This window comes from Bufo gargarizans, chromosome 4 (assembly GCF_014858855.1).
Source record: "Bufo gargarizans isolate SCDJY-AF-19 chromosome 4, ASM1485885v1, whole genome shotgun sequence".
In the NCBI taxonomy this organism is placed as follows: domain Eukaryota; kingdom Metazoa; phylum Chordata; class Amphibia; order Anura; family Bufonidae; genus Bufo; species Bufo gargarizans.
Window position 1 is genome coordinate 48,442,828 of NC_058083.1, and position 20,513 is coordinate 48,463,340.

The following is a 20,513-nucleotide window of genomic DNA, read 5'->3' on the forward strand; positions in this document are numbered from 1 at the left end:
TATTATTTTGCCCCTTGGTGCCAATGTAAATGTAAAAAACACTAAACCCACCTAACCCTGTTCCCATGTTGAGCAGTAGGGTCTGCACAATGCAGCAAAGTCATCGATATGCCTGAGCCAGAACACTGAGTACCTCTCTGTGCCAGTGGCTCTCTTTTCTACCTTAGCTTTCATCTGGCACATCCTGCGTACAGTTGTAAGCGGGGCTGGTCCCTAGTGAACCCCCTTCCCCTCCAGGCCTGGTCACAAATGCATTGTTACCCCACTTTTCCAATGGGTGCCAAGAGCACTTCAGAAAGCGGTCTCCAGCCCAGCAGACTAGATGTTGGAAGAAACTGGTATTCGACATGTTGGATTTCAAGTCAACCCATCTGATCCAACTATTTTTCTCAAGGAAATTGGCCCCAGGGGTATATAACTGCAGCTTCTACTGACTCCCACCATGTATGTCATGACCACATGGGGAGCTTAGGAGCTAACCGAATACTGGCTTACTATGGAGTTCAATGTATAAACATTATGGAGTAACCAATTAACCTGCCACATGCCGGCCCACAGGGGAGAGGCCAGAACGGACAGAATAAGTGCAGGTGGCAATGAGGGCAGTAGTAGTCCTCATGGTGGCTAATACCTCTCTTGACCTCCCCGGGCATTAGATGGAGGGGCACAACCATTCATTTCCTCGGGGAACACCCTGGTTTTTGTTGCCTCCCGCTTAATGGTGGCTGGGGTGCCCTTGATGCTGGGATAGACGAGTAACAGGATGCAAAGCAGGAGGGCAGGCGGAGGGCCGACGGAAGATTGGTGGACTCAAAGTGTGGCGGGTACTGGATACAATTAACGCTTTCCACATGCAGTAAAGTCTTTTGTCATAAACTAGCGTTAGCTTACTGTCCGTATCCAGCACTGCCTTGGTTCTCAAAAATCCATAAATAGGTTGTATAATCAATAAAGCTTGGATCTTTAATTAGTTGAGTCTGTGTTGTCCACTATGACATCCCTCACTCCATAAATGTCTGTTCTCTTGCTCTCAGGGGTATTCTTTCAGTTTAGTTGCTCTTCTAGCAGCTCTCAGGGATGATGGTTCTCTGGACTTGGCCTAGCTTTATGTAACTCACACAAGCAGGTCCTTACTGTAGGCCTGCTCACCAAAGTCTCTCTAACCAGGGGGTTGAACCAGCCCATCACCCTGGAAACGGTACTTACACTGCCAGTTTTAACTATATACTGCTCATACATAACCATTAGGGATTAACAGTGTACAAGTAAAAAGAAAACACTGAAATTATAATGGTTAGAAAATAAATCACAACAGTCACTGCACATCCTCCCCTTGCATGTGCCCCTGCAGTGGGTAAGCTTTATTTTGGGACACAGTAAAGAAATACTAAATATAATGCATATGTTCCAATGAGGCTAAAGTAAAAAAAAGCAACTTTGTACATAGTCTGAATTAAAACTGTCCGCTCGTCTATGGCTCTTATGCAGAGCTATGTATCTCCCCCGGAACAGGTATCAACCAACCTGTGTGTAGAGTGACCCTGGAGTCAAACTGCAGCGTCCGACATTTGTGTGAAAAGGGGACACTTAAAACATCTGTTTATTTATGTATTGATCTAATGTACTGAATGTATGGTATTTCTCATTATCAGGCTGGCATTGTCATTTCACCCATTCGCCCCTAGGTGGTGCTGGCACCACACTATATATAGCTTGGGTGTGTCTAGCTTAGAGGATTGAGAGTAGTAAGGGAAGTTAGTGGAGGAAGTGAAGAAGCAAGTTCATGGAGGAGAGAAACAGGCTAAACTCAACATGTAGCTGTTTTCCTTTCCTCTGAGCCCTGATCAAGCCTGGAGAAGACAACCACAGTAACCAAGCACCAGACAGTAAGTCTATGTATAAATATATAGTAAGCCTAGTGAGGATAACAGCTGAACCTAGCTTATGGACCTCATCAGCACCAGTGCCTGAGAGTAACTTTCCAAGTGCCGGGACACATGTGGATAATTAGTAGTGTTGAGCAAGCACCAAAAGTGCTTGTGTGCTCTGGCAGAACACATCGGTATGCTCGTGTGCTCTACCGAGCACAATGGAAGTCAATGGGAGAACCCCAGGTACCCCCTGCTTGGAAGAGAAGAGAATAGCTGGTTCATAATAGGAAACCCCATCAAAATGGTTTGGAAATAGCAAAAGAGAATAGCTGGACGCATCTTGGACTCCTATTATGTACAACATACAATTGACAACCACACAAAGGCTATATGCCAAAAGCCAGGTATATGTAAGCCATCAATCTATCCATGAGACAGATGACAGGCTTAGTCAGCACACCTTACAATGGCAGCCTTGTGCACTATGAAAAGTTATTTTGCATCTGTTGGATGGGCTTGGGTGGACCTGCACACCTAGATCAATATCATTAGGATGACAAAAAGTTTTCTGATTGTCCTAACATAATATTCAATAACCTTTCTATACAGTTTTGTCATGCAAAAACTCATTTGCATAAACATGGGATTATGGGAAAGACATGCAAATGAGCAGAATCTGCCTAGTTTTTCAGCTGTCATAAGACTATGAAAACCAACAGATGGCGCTATTGAGTTATGAACAGCGTCATCTATTGCAGTGTTTCCCAGCCAGTGTGCCTCCAGCTGTTGCAAAACTACAACTCCCAGCATGCCCGCACAGCCAAAGGCTGTCAAGGCATGCTGGGAGTTGTAGTTTTGCAACAGCTGGAGGCACACTGGTTGGGAAACACTGATCTATTGGTTTCACCGTCTTATGACAAGAGTAGACTAATCGTTTTGTCAGAAGACTATGATACCAATAGATGGCGCTGTTCATAACTCAATAGTGCCATCTATTGGTTTCATAGTCTTCTGACAAGAATATTAGACTGAGTCTTATAACAAGCTTATAGTGTAGCCTTTTGCATGGAAAATTCACAATAAAAATCCACGATTAGAATATTTGCGATCTACACTGAGTTATACCCCAGCTTTCCCAGTGTCAGATGTCATCACTGAGTTATTACCCAGCTTTCCCAGTGTCAGATATCTTCACTGAGTTATTACCCAGCTTTCCCAGTGTCAGATTCTATCGCTGATTTATTACCCAGCTTTCCCAGTGTCAGATATCATCCTAGTGTAGATCGCAAATATTCTAATCGCAAATTTTTATTGCAAATTTTCCATGCAAAAGGCTACACTAATAAGCTTGTCATGACTCATAGTCTAATATTCTTGTCAGAAGACTATGAAACCAATAGATGGCGCTATTGAGTTATGAACAGCGCCATCTATTGGTTTCATAGTCTTCTGACAAAACTATTAGTCTACTCTTGTCATAAGACTGTGAAACCAATAGATGGCGCTGTTCATAACTCAATAGCGCCATCTATTGGTTTTCATAGTCTTATGACAGCTGAAAAACAAGGCAGAGTCTGCTCATTTGCATGTCTTTCCTAAATGCCCATGTTTATGCAAACACTAATAATTAGTGCGCAGAATTGTCCTTTATCCACTACACAAGCCTTCTGGGACATAGTGGAAAAACCTAAACCTTTTTAGTGGAGCATCCTGCAAATAATGAAGCAGAAGAGTTTGCCTGCCACGAGGGAGATCGCCCTTGTAGGATAGCTCAAAGTAAACAGATATCAGTATATTTAATACCAGGGTGCTATAGATTGAATTTAGGACTATAAGAAGAAGTCTTTCCTGTGAAGTGTCTACTTTAAACGGTTTCTGTCACCTGAAAAATGGGTATTAATCTGGCTGACATTGGCGATGTGCTAATGTAAGCTGAACATAATTATATTAGCGCCATCTCACTGCCTAAAGCCTTTATTGAGAAAAACAAACTTGTATAATATGCTAATTAGCCTCTAGGAGCAGGGGGGGCGTTGCACCGGCTCCTAGAGGCTCCGTTCTCCCACCTCTTTTCACGCCCTTCTTCTCTTGATTGACAGGCCCAGGGCAGCGCTGCTCTCCTCCCACCGGCCATGTCTGCAGTGTAAACCTTGCGCCGTTCGTTATTCGGCACTGGCTCAGTGAGGGAAGGACACTCAGCGGCTGCTTGCTTCCTCACTGCGCCTGACCCGAATACTGAACGCGCAAGATTTACACTGCAGACATGGCCGGCGGGTGGAGAGCAGCGCTGCCTGGCCCTGTCAATCAAGAGAAGAAGGGCGTGAAAAGAGGTGGGCAAACGAGCCTCTAGGAGCATGTGCAACGCCCCACCCCCCGCTCCTAGAGGCTAATTAACATATTATAAAAGTTTGTTTTTCTCAATAAAGGCTTTAGGCAGTGAGATGGCGCTAATATAGTTATGTTTAGCTGATATTAGCACATCGCCAATGTCAGCCAGGTTAATACCCATTTTTCAGGTGACAGAAACCCTTTAACCCCTTAAGGACTCGGCCCTATTTTACCTTACGGACTTGGCCATTTTTTGCAAATCTGACCAGTGTCACTTTAAGTGCTGATAACTTTAAAACGCTTTGACTTATGCAGGCCATTCTGAGATTGTTTTTTCGTCACTTATTGTACTTGATGACACTGGTAAAATGAAGTAAAAAAATCATTTTTATTTATAAAAAAATACCAAATTTACCAAAAATTTTTAAAAAATTGCAAATTTCCAAGTTTCAATTTCTCTACTTCTATAATACATAGTAATACCTCCAAAAATAGTTATTACTTTACATTCTCTATATGTCTACTTCATGTTTGGATCATTTTGGGAATGATATATATTTTTTGGGGGGGATGTTAGTAGTCTTAGAAGTTTAGAAGCAAATCTTGAAATTTTTTCAGAAATTTTCAAAAACCCAATTATTAGGGACCAGTTCAGGTCTGAAGTCATTTTGCGAGGCTTACATATTAGAAACCACCCAAAAATGACCCCATTCTATAAACTACCCCCTCAAGGTATTCAAAACTGATTTTACAAACTTTGTTTAGGTTTTCCACAAGAATTAATGGAAAATAGAGATACAATTTAAAAATTTCACTTTTTTGGGCAGATTTTCCATTTTAATAATTTTTTTTAAATTTACAAAGCAGGGGTTAACAGCCAAACCAAACTCAATATTTATGGCCCTGATTCTATACTTTACAGAAACACCCCATATGTGGTCGTAAACCGCTGTACGGGTACAGAAGGAAAGGAATGCCATACGGTTTTTGGAAGGCAGATTTTGCTGGACTGTTTTTTTTTACACCATGTCCCATTTGAAGCCCCCCTGATGCACCCCTAGAGTAGAAACTCCATAAAAGTGACCCCATCTAAGAAACTACACCCCTCAAGGTATTCAAAACTGATTTTATAAACGTCGTTAACTCTTTAGGTGTTCCACAACAGTTATTGGCAAATGGAGATGACATTTCAGAATTTTAATTTTTTGGCAAATTTTCCATTTTAATCCATTTTTCCCAGTAACAAAGCAAGGGTTAACAGCCAAACAAAACTCAAAATTTATGGCCCTGATTCTGTAGTTTACGGAAACACCCCATATGTGGTCGTAAACAGCAGTACGGGCACATGGCAGGGCGCAGAAGGAAAGGAATGCCATACGGTTTTTGGAAGGCAGATTTTGCTGGACTGTTTTTTTTGACACCATGTCCCATTTGAAACCCCCCGGATGCACCCCTAGAGTAGAAACTCCATAAGAGTGACTCCATCTAAGAAACTACACCCCTCAAGGTATTCAAAACTTATTTTAAAAACGTTGTTAACCCTTTAGGTGTTCCACAAGAATTAATGGAAGCCCCCCTGATGCACCCCTAGTGTAGAAACTCCAAAAAAGTGGCCCCATTTTAGAAACTACGGGATAGGGTGGCAGTATTGTTGGTACTAGTTTAGGGTACATATGATTTTTGGTTGCTCTATTTTACACTTTTTGTGAGGCAAGATAACAAGAAATAGCTGTTTTGGCACCGTTTTTATTTTTGTTATTTACAACATTCATCTGACAGGTTAGATCATGTGATATTTTTATAGAGCAGGTTGTCATTTTTGCAGGATGAGATGAGGGTTTTATTGGCACTATTTTGGGGTGCGCGTGACTTTTTGATCGCTTGCTATTACACTTTATGTGATGTAAGGTGACAAAAAATGGTTTATTTAGCACAGTTTTTAGTTTACATTTTTTACGGTGTTCATCTGAGGGGTTAGGTCATGTGATATTTTTATAGAGCCAGTCGATACGGACCCGGCGATACCTAATATACTTTTTTTTTATCTATGTAAGTTTTACATAATAATATCATTTTTGAAACAAAAAAAAATCCTGTTTTAGTGTCTCCATAGTCTAAGAGCCATAGTTTTTTCAGTTTTTGGACGATTATCTTAGGTAGGGTCTAATTTTTTTGCGGGATGAGGTGACGGTTAGATTGGCACTATTTTGGTGGGCAAACGCCTTTTTGATTGCTTGCTGTTGTACTTTTTGTAATGTAAGGTGACAAAAAAATGGTTTATTTAGCACAGTTTTTATTTTATTTTTTACGGTGTTCATCTGAGGGGTTAGGTCATGTGATATCTTTATACAGCCGATTGATACGGACGCGGCGATACCTAATATGTATACTTTTTTTCCCCCTATTTTTTTACCAATTTTTTTTAACTTTATTTCGGGAAAATGACGTTTTTGTTTATTTTTACTTGAAACTTTAAATTTTTGGGGGGGGCAAACTTTATTTTTTCAACTTTTATTTTACTTTATTTTTTGTCCCACTTTTGGACTTGAACTTTTGGGGGTCTAATCCTTTGCAATGCATTCCAATACTTCTGTATTGGCAGCGCGATGCTCGACATCGCGCTGCCTTCCATGCCATCGGGTCCCCCCTACAGCCGCATGGGGACCCGATGGCACCGCCCGCCGCCGCCGCAACCGCAGGTAAAGGCCGCAAACCGCAGGTCTGAATACTGGGGGGGGGTCACATGACCGGGGGGGGGGTTGTGGCAGGATGCCCGCTGAATGATTTCAGCGGGCATCCTGTTCCTATTAACTCCCGCCGCGCCGCAATGTACTTTTAAACTTAGGACGTACCGATACATCCTGAGTCCTTAAGGACTCTGCAAACATGGCGTACCAGTACGCCCTAAGTCCTTAAGGGGTTAAAGAGACAACTCCTCAATTGACAATTGCCTAAAACTGATAAGTGGAATACAACTATACCTTTTTTCTGAGTCATCACTTATGCCACACGAATGCACTTGGTTGATGGACTGTAACTTCTACCTTGAGACTATTGATTCAAGCAAAAGTTGGAATTGTTCTATAACAACTGACTTCTCATCATTTCGACTACTACACTCAACATTTGCACCTAACAGAGCTGGCGCCACGAACACAGGGGCCCAGCCACCAAAGCACCTTAAACACCAATTAGCATCAAGGGCTCCTCAACCAACATCTGGCTGGTGTTCCCTGCAACAGAGAGCGCCCCGGAGGATTTCGTGCTGTCTTCCCATCCACTGCACTGCCGGCCCAGGGAGGCTCTGCTAACCGCGAGTACATGAACTACTACACCCATCGGTCCACCGTGAGCCTCACGTGTTTTCCCCTGCGGGCCGGCTCGCTGCAATACTCCATTCTGCCTGTAGAGGGCAGATGAGAGGGAATATGGCTGCAGATCAGACTACACACAGCTTGCTCGTTGTCGGTTCCAGTGGAGACACATAGCTCTGCAAAGGAGCTGTAGACACAAAACGGGAGGACACTTCTAATGAACACTGTGCAAAATTGCTTCATTTTTTTAAATTAATAGATGCATGAGAACAATAAAGAAAATGGTTTGCGTAAGTCTTCACACGCCGGTCACCAGCCTGGACTGGTGTGCTGGGTGCTGCCGGCAGGGTCCAGGGGTTTGCGGATCTCAGCCATTGCAGAAAAGTCTGAGTATGAGACGAGATCGGACCCTTTGTACATTATCAGGACTTGTCTGCGCCGACTGATCAACATGCAGAAAACTTGGATCATAGTGAAATGATACAACAAAAATCGAACTGTGGGGGAGGGGCAAACGTCAGCCAAATGTCCGGGCTATGGACCCCCCTCCCTCAGAACAGGCACCGGGCCACCTCAAATCCTTCTCACATGTCTATAATAAGCATGAAATCAGAGCGCCCACATGTGGACTCGTATCTACAGCCCGGAGAATGTCATTTTATTTAAATTTTATAGGAGGAAAAACTTTTCTGCACAAAACCACAAGTTTACGGTCTGTCTTATGTACAGAAGAGAGGGCCCTAGAGCAAAAATGTGTGACCCCCTAGTTCCCACCATGGCAACCTTCACCCTGGGACAGGAGGGCCCAATGTTCATCCCACCACCTATTTATTTGTTTCAATTTTTTATTTTTTTTTAGCTTTGCTGATTTTATGTCCTCCATGCTTTACACTTCACCTCTCTTCCACTGGGACACAGCCATGATCAGTGACTGTGTACCTTAATTGTCTGATTGGGGTCTGGAGTACTTTATACTCCATGAACTGTCTCGTCAGAGGCCCAGGCTGTTCCTCTGTCCTTCCCCCATGCTTTACACTACAGCTGTGCATGTTGAATTTGACTGCTGTGTGTAAGCACAATCTCAGCAGTATATCAGCACATGGAGCAGTGTTCACTATTACAACATGGACAGAAGATTATAAAATACGAGTAACTGCACCCCAGTAATAAATATATGATTATTTCATGACCGCTGCACATAATAACAGCAATTTCAATAAACCTGTTCTTTATTAAAAAGCTACAAGTGCAGCACATGAAACGGATCCAAACCCAAAAACTGCCAAACATATCCAGTCCTACAGCACCATCTAGTGACAATACACAGCACCATCTAGTGACAATACACAGCGCCATCTAGTGACAATACACAGCGCCATCTAGTGACAATACACAGAGCCATCTAGTGACAATACACAGCGCCATCTAGTGACAATACACAGCACCATCTGGTGACAAAACACAGCGCCATCAAGTGACAATACACAGCGCCATCTAGTGACAATACACAGTGCCATCTAGTAACAATACACAGCACCATCTAGTGACAATACACAGTGCCATCTAGTGACAATACACAGTGCCATCTAGTGACAATACACAGCACCATCTAGTGACAATACACAGTGCCATCTAGTGACAATACACAGCACCATCTAGTGACAATACACAGAGCCATCTAGTCACAATACACGGCGCCATCTAGTCACAATACACGGCGCCATCTAGTCACAATACACGGCGCCATCTAGTGACAATACACAGCAGCATATAGTGACAATACACAATGCCATCTAGTGACAATACACAGCGCCATCTAGTGATAATACACAGCACCATCTAGTGACAATACACAGCACCATCTAGTGACAATACACAGCAGTCATTAGTGATAATACACAGCGCCATCTAGTGACAATACACAGAGCCATCTAGTGATAATACACAGCACCATCTAGTGACAATACACAGTGCCATCTAGTGACAATACACAGCCTCATCTGGTGACAAAACACAGCGCCATCAAGTGACAATACACAGCGCCATCTAGTGACAATACACAGTGCCATCTAGTGACAATACACAGTGCCATCAAGTGACAATACACAGCTCCATCTAGTGACAATACACAGTGCCATCTAGTGACAATACACAGCCTCATCTGGTGACAAAACACAGCGCCATCAAGTGACAATACACAGCGCCATCTAGTGACAATACACAGCGCCATCTAGTGACAATACACAGTGCCATCTAGTGACAATACACAGCACCATCTAGTGACAATACACAGAGCCATCTAGTCACAATACACGGCGCCATCTAGTCACAATACACGGCGCCATCTAGTCACAATACACGGCGCCATCTAGTGACAATACACAGCAGCATATAGTGACAATACACAATGCCATCTAGTGACAATACACAGCGCCATCTAGTGATAATACACAGCACCATCTAGTGACAATACACAGCACCATCTAGTGACAATACACAGCAGTCATTAGTGATAATACACAGCGCCATCTAGTGACAATACACAGAGCCATCTAGTGATAATACACAGCACCATCTAGTGACAATACACAGTGCCATCTAGTGACAATACACAGCCTCATCTGGTGACAAAACACAGCGCCATCAAGTGACAATACACAGCGCCATCTAGTGACAATACACAGTGCCATCTAGTGACAATACACAGTGCCATCAAGTGACAATACACAGCTCCATCAAGTGACAATACACAGCGCCATCTAGTGACAATACACAGAGCCATCTAGTGACAATACACAGAGCCATCTAGTGACAATACACAGCGCCATCTAGTGACAATACACAGTGCCATCTAGTGACAATACACAGAGCCATCTAGTGACAATACACAGCGCCATCTAGTGACAATACACAGCGCCATCTAGTGACAATACACAGCGCCATCAAGTGACAATACACAGCTCCATCAAGTGACAATACACAGCGCCATCTACTGACAATACACAGTGCCATCTAGTGACAATACACAGTGCCATCTAGTGACAATAAACAGCGCCATCTAGTGACAATACACAGCACCATCTAGTGACAATACACAGCGCCATCTAGTGACAATACACAGAGCCATCTAGTCACAATACACAGCGCCATCTAGTCACAATACACAGTGCCATCTAGTGACAATACACAGTGCTATTTAGTGACAATACACAGCACCATCTAGTGACAATAAACAGCGCCATCTAGTGACAATACACAGCACCATCTAGTCACAATACACAGTGCCATCTAGTGACAATAAACAGTGCCATCTAGTGACAATACACAGCGCCATCTAGTCACAATACACAGTGCCATCTAGTGACAATACATAACGCCATCTACTGACAATACACAGCACCATCTAGTCACAATACACAGTGCCATCTAGTGACAATACACAGTGCCATCTAGTGACAATACACAGCGCCATCTAGTGATAATACACAGCGCCATCTAGTCACAATACACAGCACCATCTAGTGACAATACACAGCAGTCATTAGTGATAATACACAGCGCCATCTAGTGACAATACACAGCGCCATCTAGTGACAATACACAGGGCCATCTAGTGACAATACACAGCGCCATCTAGTCACAATACACAGTGCCATCTAGTGACAATACACAGTGCCATCTAGTCACAATACACAGTGCCATCTAGTCACAATACACAGTGCCATCTAGTGACAATACACAGTGCCATCTAGTGACAATACACAGCGCCATCTAGTGACAATACACAGCGCCATCTAGTGACAATACATAACGCCATCTACTGACAATACACAGCGCCATCTAGTGACAATACACAGCGACATCTACTGACAATACACAGCGCCATCTAGTGACAATACACAGCGACATCTACTGACAATACACAGCGCCATCTAGTGACAATACACAGCCTCATCTGGTGACAAAACACAGCGCCCTCTTATGACAATACACAGAGCCATATAGTGTCAATACACAGCGCCATTTAGTGACAACACACAGCAGCATATAGTGACAATACACAATGCCATCTAGTGACAATACACGGCGCCATCTAGTGACAATACAACACACCATCTAGTGACAATACACAGCACCCTCTTATGACAATACAAAAGTAACAATTCCACTTCAGCAGCATTTGATCATCTAGTCCAGTGATGGGGAACCTTTTATAGACCGAGTGCCCAAACTGCGACCCAAAACCCACTTATTTATCGCAAAGTGCCAACACAGCAATGTAACCTGAATATTACAGTCCGGTATATCTGCCATGTACTTTATCACTTAGCTATAATATCCTGCCTGCATTCAGTGCGCTGCCTGCGCTGTTCATAGTGCGCCCTGCGCTGATAAATGGCAGGAAAAGTCTAAGACATATTGGTACACCATAGACCTTTTCCAGGGTGTGGTTGCCCACAGAGAGGGCTCTGAGTGCCGCCTCTGACACCCGTGCCATAGTTTCACCACCACTGGTCTAGACCGTCTGAAAACCAAATACAGGACTGTTAGATAATCCAGATCCCGCACTTGCCGGATAAAAGGAATGTAGAACTGCCTCTTCACAGCGCCCTGCCTCCTGTGGTGGGCACCTACAGAGGACATGAACCCCCCCATACAATAAGCACTGCAGATGGCATCACATTAGGGAAGTACTGCACATTTCAGGGCTCATGCAGAAACGCGTCGCCCTGTGGACTCAGTGTTGACAGACAGCAGACGTTAGGAGACGTCTGGGGAGAGGGGGCGACTTTAAAGACTTGTAAAGAGCAAAGGAGACGTCAATATCAAAATCCAATGTGGGGGCCCCTGCTTTTGGCGGTTCAGTATAGGGGTCCTCGTCAGGGTGACAGGACAGGGTCACGTAGCCCATAGGAATGGGAGCAAAGAGCAGCTGAGGGCACACATAGGACACCAGGCAGTGGTCCTTTGGCACGTTGCGCGCCAGTCACGTGCTCTAGATTTATAAATCAGCCCTTGGTTTGTGTTCAGCTCGTCTGGATCACATTTTCTCCAGCGGTGAATTATAAGCACATGTATCCCAAGAAATGATATAGAGGGAGCTCATTATAATTTATTGGGGGGGGCGGGACCTTACACCTCATATATCACGAACTCTCCGAAACAGCAGGCTCTTGTATGTGGCATCTCCTCTCCTACATCCACAGTATGTTGTGTGCAGCACATGGTCCATCAGATCCATCACCGCTATATAGTATGTTTTATACTCTAGTCACCTCCAAAGCTGCATTCCTATTGACCTTGCAAACAGGTTTTGGTTCATCTACACGTAAATTGACCCCTTCGCTGTAGGGAACTGTCACCTGAGCTCCCACAATACACATCTTTCTTTCATTTAAAAAAACAAACAAAAAAAACCTGTAGGATCCTGAATGCAGCTCTGGATGTGACTGGAGTATAAAACCAGCCCATCTACCCAGAGTGATAGATCTGAGTCCACCCTGAGCCCTCCGCACAGATCTGTGCCCCATTGTGACAATATTCCATTGTATGTATTGATGGTTTCGTTGTTTATACTGTCATATAGTATCCAAATAAGGATGCATTCACAAGACCGTATGTATTTTGCGGTCCGCAAAAAATACTGATGACTTTCGTGTTGCGTCTGTTTTTTTTTTTTTGCGGATCCGTTGTAACAATTCCTATTCGTGTCCAAGAATAGGACATGCTCTGTATTTTTTGCGGGGCTACGGAACGGACATACGGATGCGGACAGCACCCATGGGTCCTCATCCAATCCGCAAAACGGACACGGAAACAAAATACGTTCGTGTGAATGTAGCCTAACAGGGCCATACAGTACTGTAGGCCAAGAGCCAAGCCCCAACCATAGCTCAACACAGCGCTTAAAACAGTGCCACATTGTAACAGTACCGTGCATAAATCTATATGATACCGCCATTTAGTGCTCAGGTTACACTGCAATATATTATCTAAATAGAAGGGTCATAAGCTGCTTAAATAGAAGTGCCATAGACTAACCATGTAACAGTGCTACTGTATATAGTGCACAGATAACGATGCCATATAGAACCCATATAATAATACCGTACAGTACCCATGTAACAGTGCTATATAGTGCACAAATAACTGTGCCCTATAGTACCCATATAACATAATATAGTGTAAAAATAGCTGTGCCATATAACAGTATAATAGTGGCATACAGTACTCCTAAAGCAGGGCTATATAGTGCACAAAGTACTTATAAAGCAGGGCTATATAGTGCACAACTAACTTTGTCATATAGTACCTGTGTAACAGTACTATACAGTACCCACATTACAGTGTTATATAGTGCACAAATCGTAATAACAGTGTCATACAGTACCCATGTAACGGTGCTATATAGTGCTCAAATACAGTACTATGCCAAACAGTATCCAAACAACAGTGCCATACGGTGGCTAATAAACACAGGGCCCCAATTACAGCGCAGGAGAACAGCAATCCTGTAAGTGATGAGTGGACAGGTACTAACATACACATATAGTCCTCTACAATGTGACATGCTACAGTTTTCATATACTCTATCAGAACATTCTCAGTCCGTTGAAGGACATTCTCAATCCATGGAAGGGGTCCTGATTTTGGGACCTTCATCAGCTGGAGTAGAGTGCGGCTACAAAGAGCTCTACTTTCTGGCACCTCTGTCGACCACTGATTTCAGCATGTAATGCTTCCAATCGCCCGTGGGGGAGCTGCAGGGAAATTGAAAACTTGCTGACAGTTTCCCTCTCAATTTACATCTGGGGGGTGAGAAAACTGGTGCTCAGATAGTTTACAGAGAAACCTAACAAAAAAAAATAGTAAAAAAAAAACTGACGACTCCTTAAAGGAGAACTTTGGACCAAACTGCGTTACAGATGGTTCCAGTCACTCCTGGATAATTCTCTTGGAATTTCTATTTCTGTCACCATCGCAAGAAAACAAGACATTAATTTCACAAGATGAACATTGAAAATTAAATTAGAAACTAAATACAACTCAAGCGAAAAAAACAGAACGCCTGACCTCCGTCATGAGGGTGGTCCTTCCTGTTTATTATAGTGGGTGACATCATACGGCTTGACCAGAAACCAACCACATAGTAACACAACACTGCTCTGTTCTCCAAATATCGCCCCCCCACCCACCCATTAACTGAGTCTGGAAGAAATGAATGGCACTTTTCAGAAAGGTTCTGTCCATCCAAGGTTTGATGGGAATTCCATTTAGCAGATGGTGGAACACAAAGTAAACTGGGCATCTTCTCTGTGCCAATGTCTCGAAGGCCTTGTCGTGGAAACCATCTCTCATGGAATTTTTAGGAGTCTTATTTCCATCTTATACAAGAAAGTTGGTCACTAGTTCAGACCAATAAAAATATTTGTATTTAAAAAGGCCACATAGTGAAGCTTACCACTCGGCCAGAAGATCCACACTAGCATATGTCCTGGCACAGAAGAGCCAAAACCTGCTGTCAGGTCAGGCTGTGTTCCTACATCTGAAAGACCAAGGACACTGATGACAGCAAGGTTCGCATCTTATACAAGGGAGGACTGGTTCAAAATAGGTGTGAAAGGAGCAAATTGGAAAAACTGAGCTTGAATAGAGATGGAGAGATGCCACTTACAATGCTGTTCTAACACCTCTCCTAAGGCAGTTTAATAACACCTAGTAGCTTCAGTCATGCAGTTTGCAATCAGCATCTTACCTCCATGAGGTCCTTAACCTTATGTTGTTTGTGATAAACTGATAATGCTGACTGAGGTGTGAGTCACTAGTATTTAATGCCAGAGATTTCTTGTACAAGCCATTGTACTTAAGAAAGCCAGTTGGATGACAAGAATAACATCTTCAAGAGAAAATACATGTCTGGTTGCTCTAACTTATTACTGCTGGTCCACCAGGGTTTACATGACAACTTTAGACTCTGTTGATGCAATGTTTGGTTCTTTTGAGTATTGGATGGGGAAATGGTGATGTGTGAGGCTTCTTAGTGCTCTGTACTGCCTTGGGAGGTGGAACATTATTTATTTGGACCCTGGAGTAGATAGGAGCCCCTAGCACAAATCAAAATGGACTCCCTATTACTGTAAAGGCTTGATGTTTGGTTCCCATCTGTATTCTTTTTAATCTTTGGGATAGTTCTTCTGCCCCATGTTTTCTAACATTGCAGATGTTCTGGAGAGGGGAGACCGCCACAGACTTTCTTCAATGAACAAGACCAGCCAACGCTTGCCCCCCTCTCTTTCCAAGGACCCAATAATAGCTGCATGGTCTGGCTCTACATTCATTATGGTACTGAGGATGGAAGTGCTTGGTGGTTGTTTCCCCTCCAGTCTCTTGATCTTTGAGATAGTTCTTCTGCCCCATGTTTTCTAACATTGCAGGTCCTCTGGAGAGTGGAGTCCTACACAGGTTCTCCCACTCAGTAGCAAATAAAACAAGACCAACTGGGGCTTGGCCCCTCTCATTCCAAGGGCCTAACAAGAGTTGCATGGTCTGGCTCTTCATCTAGATTTATAGACTTTCTGTTCGTTGCCAACCCCGACCATTGGCTCTATTTACCGATCATTTTGCTTTTTGTATGTCCCCCCATAGGCAGGTCCAACAAATCAAAGGGCATTCTAGTCTTAATCAATTAGCATCTATACCCAGTAGTATTAGTAGTGTTAGTAGTAGTATTAGTAGTAGTATGAAGGTTCGAGTGTCCCATTGGATTGGTGGGTCGGACGAGCATGCACTGCTACTTCATTGAATGTCTTCAGGATTGACAAAGATACCCGTGTACAGTGCTTGGTTGTCTTCTTCTGTCCCATAGACTTTCAATGGATAATTCAATGATAATTGGTTATAACTGCAATACCCCTTTAAATGATCTAATGGTGTAGTATGAGGATAGCCTGACCATCACTCATCTCTGTTGAGTAAAACTTAGCAAGACACATTAAAAGTTAACACGCCAGTTCTGGAGATAGATGTATTCATATGGTGGTCAGACTGTATCTGCAATGTCAGCCCAAGGTTTCTGTTTCAAGGATTTCCCGAAGGAGACCTTAGGTGCATGCATTTAGCAGAAGTTTCACTGACTCTTCTCTAAATATATCCGTTAGGCTCAGGTATGTTGTAGGGTTGAGATGAATGGCTAGTGGACGCCATGGTAAGTGGTAGGGTTGGAAAGGTCTTAATGGTTTCATGGTCAATGTAGAGCGTGACTATAAAGTACCTGGTGCACGTAACGAGCCACAGCAAAGGACAGCCTTGACTAAGGCTCCAAGGGTTCTTCTCTGTAGCTGCATATTAGGACATAGGCCTAAGTTACATCTCCCGGGCACTAATATAGCGACATGCTGTGTAGCAGAGGGCTTGGGTGTGATTGTTCCCGCTATACCTACACACCTGTGTTAGAACATACCCAGTCCTATGTTCTGAGAATATTTCTACGCTCAGGAGAACGGAACCATAACAACCAATAGTATATTTCTATTTTACATCAGTAATGAGCAGCATAAAATCTAATTTCCCTCAAAACTAAATGACTAGTAGTGGAACATAAAGTATGTAGGCCCGCCAGCAACCAAGGCTTCCAACATAAATGTAAAAATAAAAATGTTATAAAGACTCTCACTGCCAAGGACATATGACATCAGGGCTGTAAACGCTTCCCGCGACTAGAATACAATGGATAGAGCTTAGCCCTTAGTGTCGCGTGGAAGGCGGAATCTTTGTATTCAGATGATATTGTAGCTCAGCTCTGGGTGCAATATTTGGGGTGCTGCAAGTGAGAGCAGGAAGAAAGATCACATCCCCTGTACATCCTACAATGACCACAGAAGAGAAACAAGAACTTTCTTCATGTCATCACCCCTCTTACCATTGACAGCCTGGGTTACACTGCCCGATTTTTCAGCAGATATTTGCTACCGAGCATCCGCATGAATGCTTGTTAGCGATCATCAGATCATCTGGCAGTGTAATACTGCTGCCGATTGCTGGATGAACATCGGGCAATCCAAATCTTTCGACATGTTAATAAATGATCATTTGCAGGCAGCAGATTGTGGTGTCTAATAACGATCTGCAGACGGCAAACCACCCTACAGCATGGGGATGAGCAATGGCATAGTGATCGCTCCTTCCCGTGCTGCGAAGAAGATCGCTGCATGTTATAGCATTGGTCTCCGCCACTAGCGAGCATGCGATTGTTGAGATGGAACACTTCCCTCCTGACAATCGTTACTGTCATCTCTCCCCTGTATATCCTACAATGATCATAGAAGAGAAACAAGAACTTTTTCATGTTATCACCCCCATCTCTCCTGTGTACACCAGACAGAATACAGGAACTTTATTTATGTCATCACCCCCTCCCCTCTTACCAATCAAATGGGATATGTATTTTCCAGTTGTGATATTTAGGTATTTTTTGTTCCTAGTAGACAGGTGAGAAAATGAACAGCTGCACATGTACTCGCCCCCTGTGCCTTATCAGGCCATTTGTTGACTCTATGGCTTCATGGAATCTAGAGGTTATTGGTCTATTTAGTTCTTGTGAGCATGTGAAGATAAATGGATGTAGACATAAGTGACATGTATGAACTCCACACGTCTTACTCCGGCTCTTCTTGGGTCAGGCTTTTAGTTACAAATTTTTTTATTTTTTTTTACAAAATATTATTTATTTTACACACTTATATCAGGCTGTCCCCAATGTGGCTCACAATCTAAGTTCCCTATCATATGTCTTTGGAGTGTGAGAAGAATTCAGAGAACCCGGAGGAAACCCATGCAAACACGGAGAGAACATACAAACTCTATGCAGATGTTGTCCTTGGTCAGATTCGAACCCAGGACCCCAGTGCTAACCACTGAGCCACCATGCTGCCCATATTACACTTTGATGTGAAATTACATGAAGGCACCAGTGAGTGCAATCTGCTGGGTGGCATTTGCTTTGCACAAAGCACCAGGGAGATCATTTATGAAATCAGATATGTCAGTTTTGTGGTGTAAAAAGGTTGTAAGTCATGGCAACTGCGACATTTTTGCAACATTTCGTGTTCCTCGTCACTTTTCACAGTGGTCTATGTTTAAGAGCTGAAAGTGAGATTAGAGCTGGATTATGGCTCATTTACTATGTGAAACTTTTGCAAAAGTCACAACTAGGGTTGGCCCCTTTCCCAACAAAAATACCAGCCAAGTTAAGTGGGGGCGTGGCTTAACACATGGTGTTAAGTCGCTATCATACTGTGGCTCCCAATAATATTAATGACCCCATTAGTGCCCCCCAGTAATAGTAATGCCCCCATTAGTGCACCCCAAATTTAATGCCCCCCAGTAAGATTAATGGCCCCATTTGTGCCCCCCAGTAAGAATAATGCCCCAATTAGTGTCCCCTAGTAAGCGTAATGGCCCCATTAGTGCCCCCTAGTAAGAATATGGCCCCCATTAGTGTCCCCCAGTAAGAGTAATGCCCCCATTAGTGCCCCCATAAGAGTAATGCCCCCATTAGTGCCCCCAGTTACAATAATGCCCCCCACTAGTGTGCCCAGTTAGAATAATGCCCCGATTAGTGCCCCAAGTTAGAATAATGCCCCCATTAGTGCCCCCAGTTAGAATAATGCCACCATTAGTGCCCCCCAGTAAGAGTAAAGGCCCAATTAGTGCCCCTCAGTAAGAATAATGTCCCCATTAGTGTACCCCAGATTTAATGCCCCATTAGTGCCCCCCAGTAATAGTAATGCCCCCATTCGTGCCCCCAGCTAGAATATTGCCACCCATTAGTGCCCCCCAGTAAGAGTAATGCCCCCATTAGTGCCCCCAGTTAGAATAATGCCCCATTAGTGCCCCCCAGTTAGAATAATGCCTCCCATTAGTGCCTCCAGTTAGAATAATGCCCCATTAGTGCCCCCAGTTAGAATATTGCCACCAATTAGTGCCCCCCAGTAAGAGTAATGCCCCCATTAGTGCCCCAAGTTAGAATAATTTCCCCCATCAGTGCCCCCAGTTAGAATAATGCCCCATTAGTGCCCCCTAGTTAGAATAATGCCCCCCATTAGTGCCTCTAGTTAGAATAATGCCCCCATTAGTGCCCCCAGTTAGATTATTGCCCCATTAGTGCCCCCCAGTTAGAATAATGCCCCCCATTAGTGCCTCCAGTTAGAATAATGCCCCCATTAGTGCACCCTTCTCTGTGCAAAAAAAGCAAAAAAAAAGCACTTACATCCTCCATTTGCTCACGCTGTGATAAACACACTGAGTGGAAGCTTAGGACAGGACCTGCGCTCCAGCGTGATGACGTCTCGCAGGTCCTGTTCTCCAGTCAGCAAATGGAGGAGGTGAGAGCTTTTTTTTAACACGGTGGGGGGGGGGGGGGGAGAGATAAAGGCTGCACTAATGAGCGTTCCGCAATGGAAGCGCTCATTATTAACAGTCAGCACAGGAGAATACCGGCAATTAACATTGCCAGTAGAAAAAAATTACCGGCATCGGCAAGGGCCACTAAATTACCAGCCTTGCCAGTGAGATACCAGCCAGGTGGCTGCCCTAGTCGCAACCCATGCCAAGTCTATCCTTGCACATAAAGGTGTCAAACAAATTACACTCACACCACATATATTATTAAGGTGTGCCAGTTCATAAATTTGATGCGGGCTCACAAAGCAGACTTCATATTAACATAAAAACAACTTAAATGATAAATGACCACCCAGGTGTCTACTTTAGGACATTTTTGGGTGTTGCAAAGGAATGTAATATGATTTTATTTACACCAGGTTTTATTTGTGCACTGCTAAAATGAGAAAATTGCCCTGAAATCCCCATCGGCAAAGATTTTAAAGGGGGTGGAAATTTTCTCAGGTTTGTATTTGAGTCCTATTCCTTGGATCTTGATCCCATTAGGAAATCCTCCAGGAAGATATTCATCATCTTAAGTTTCGCCTGTTTAAACTGA

General features: G+C 43.6%; 1 protein-coding gene across 1 annotated transcript in view; it reads left to right on the plus strand.

The window, feature by feature from the left end:
- SCARA5 (scavenger receptor class A member 5) overlaps positions 1–20,513 on the plus strand; it is a 252,915-nt gene that overhangs the window by 201,668 nt on the left and 30,734 nt on the right. The gene's annotated exons all lie outside the window — the stretch shown is intronic.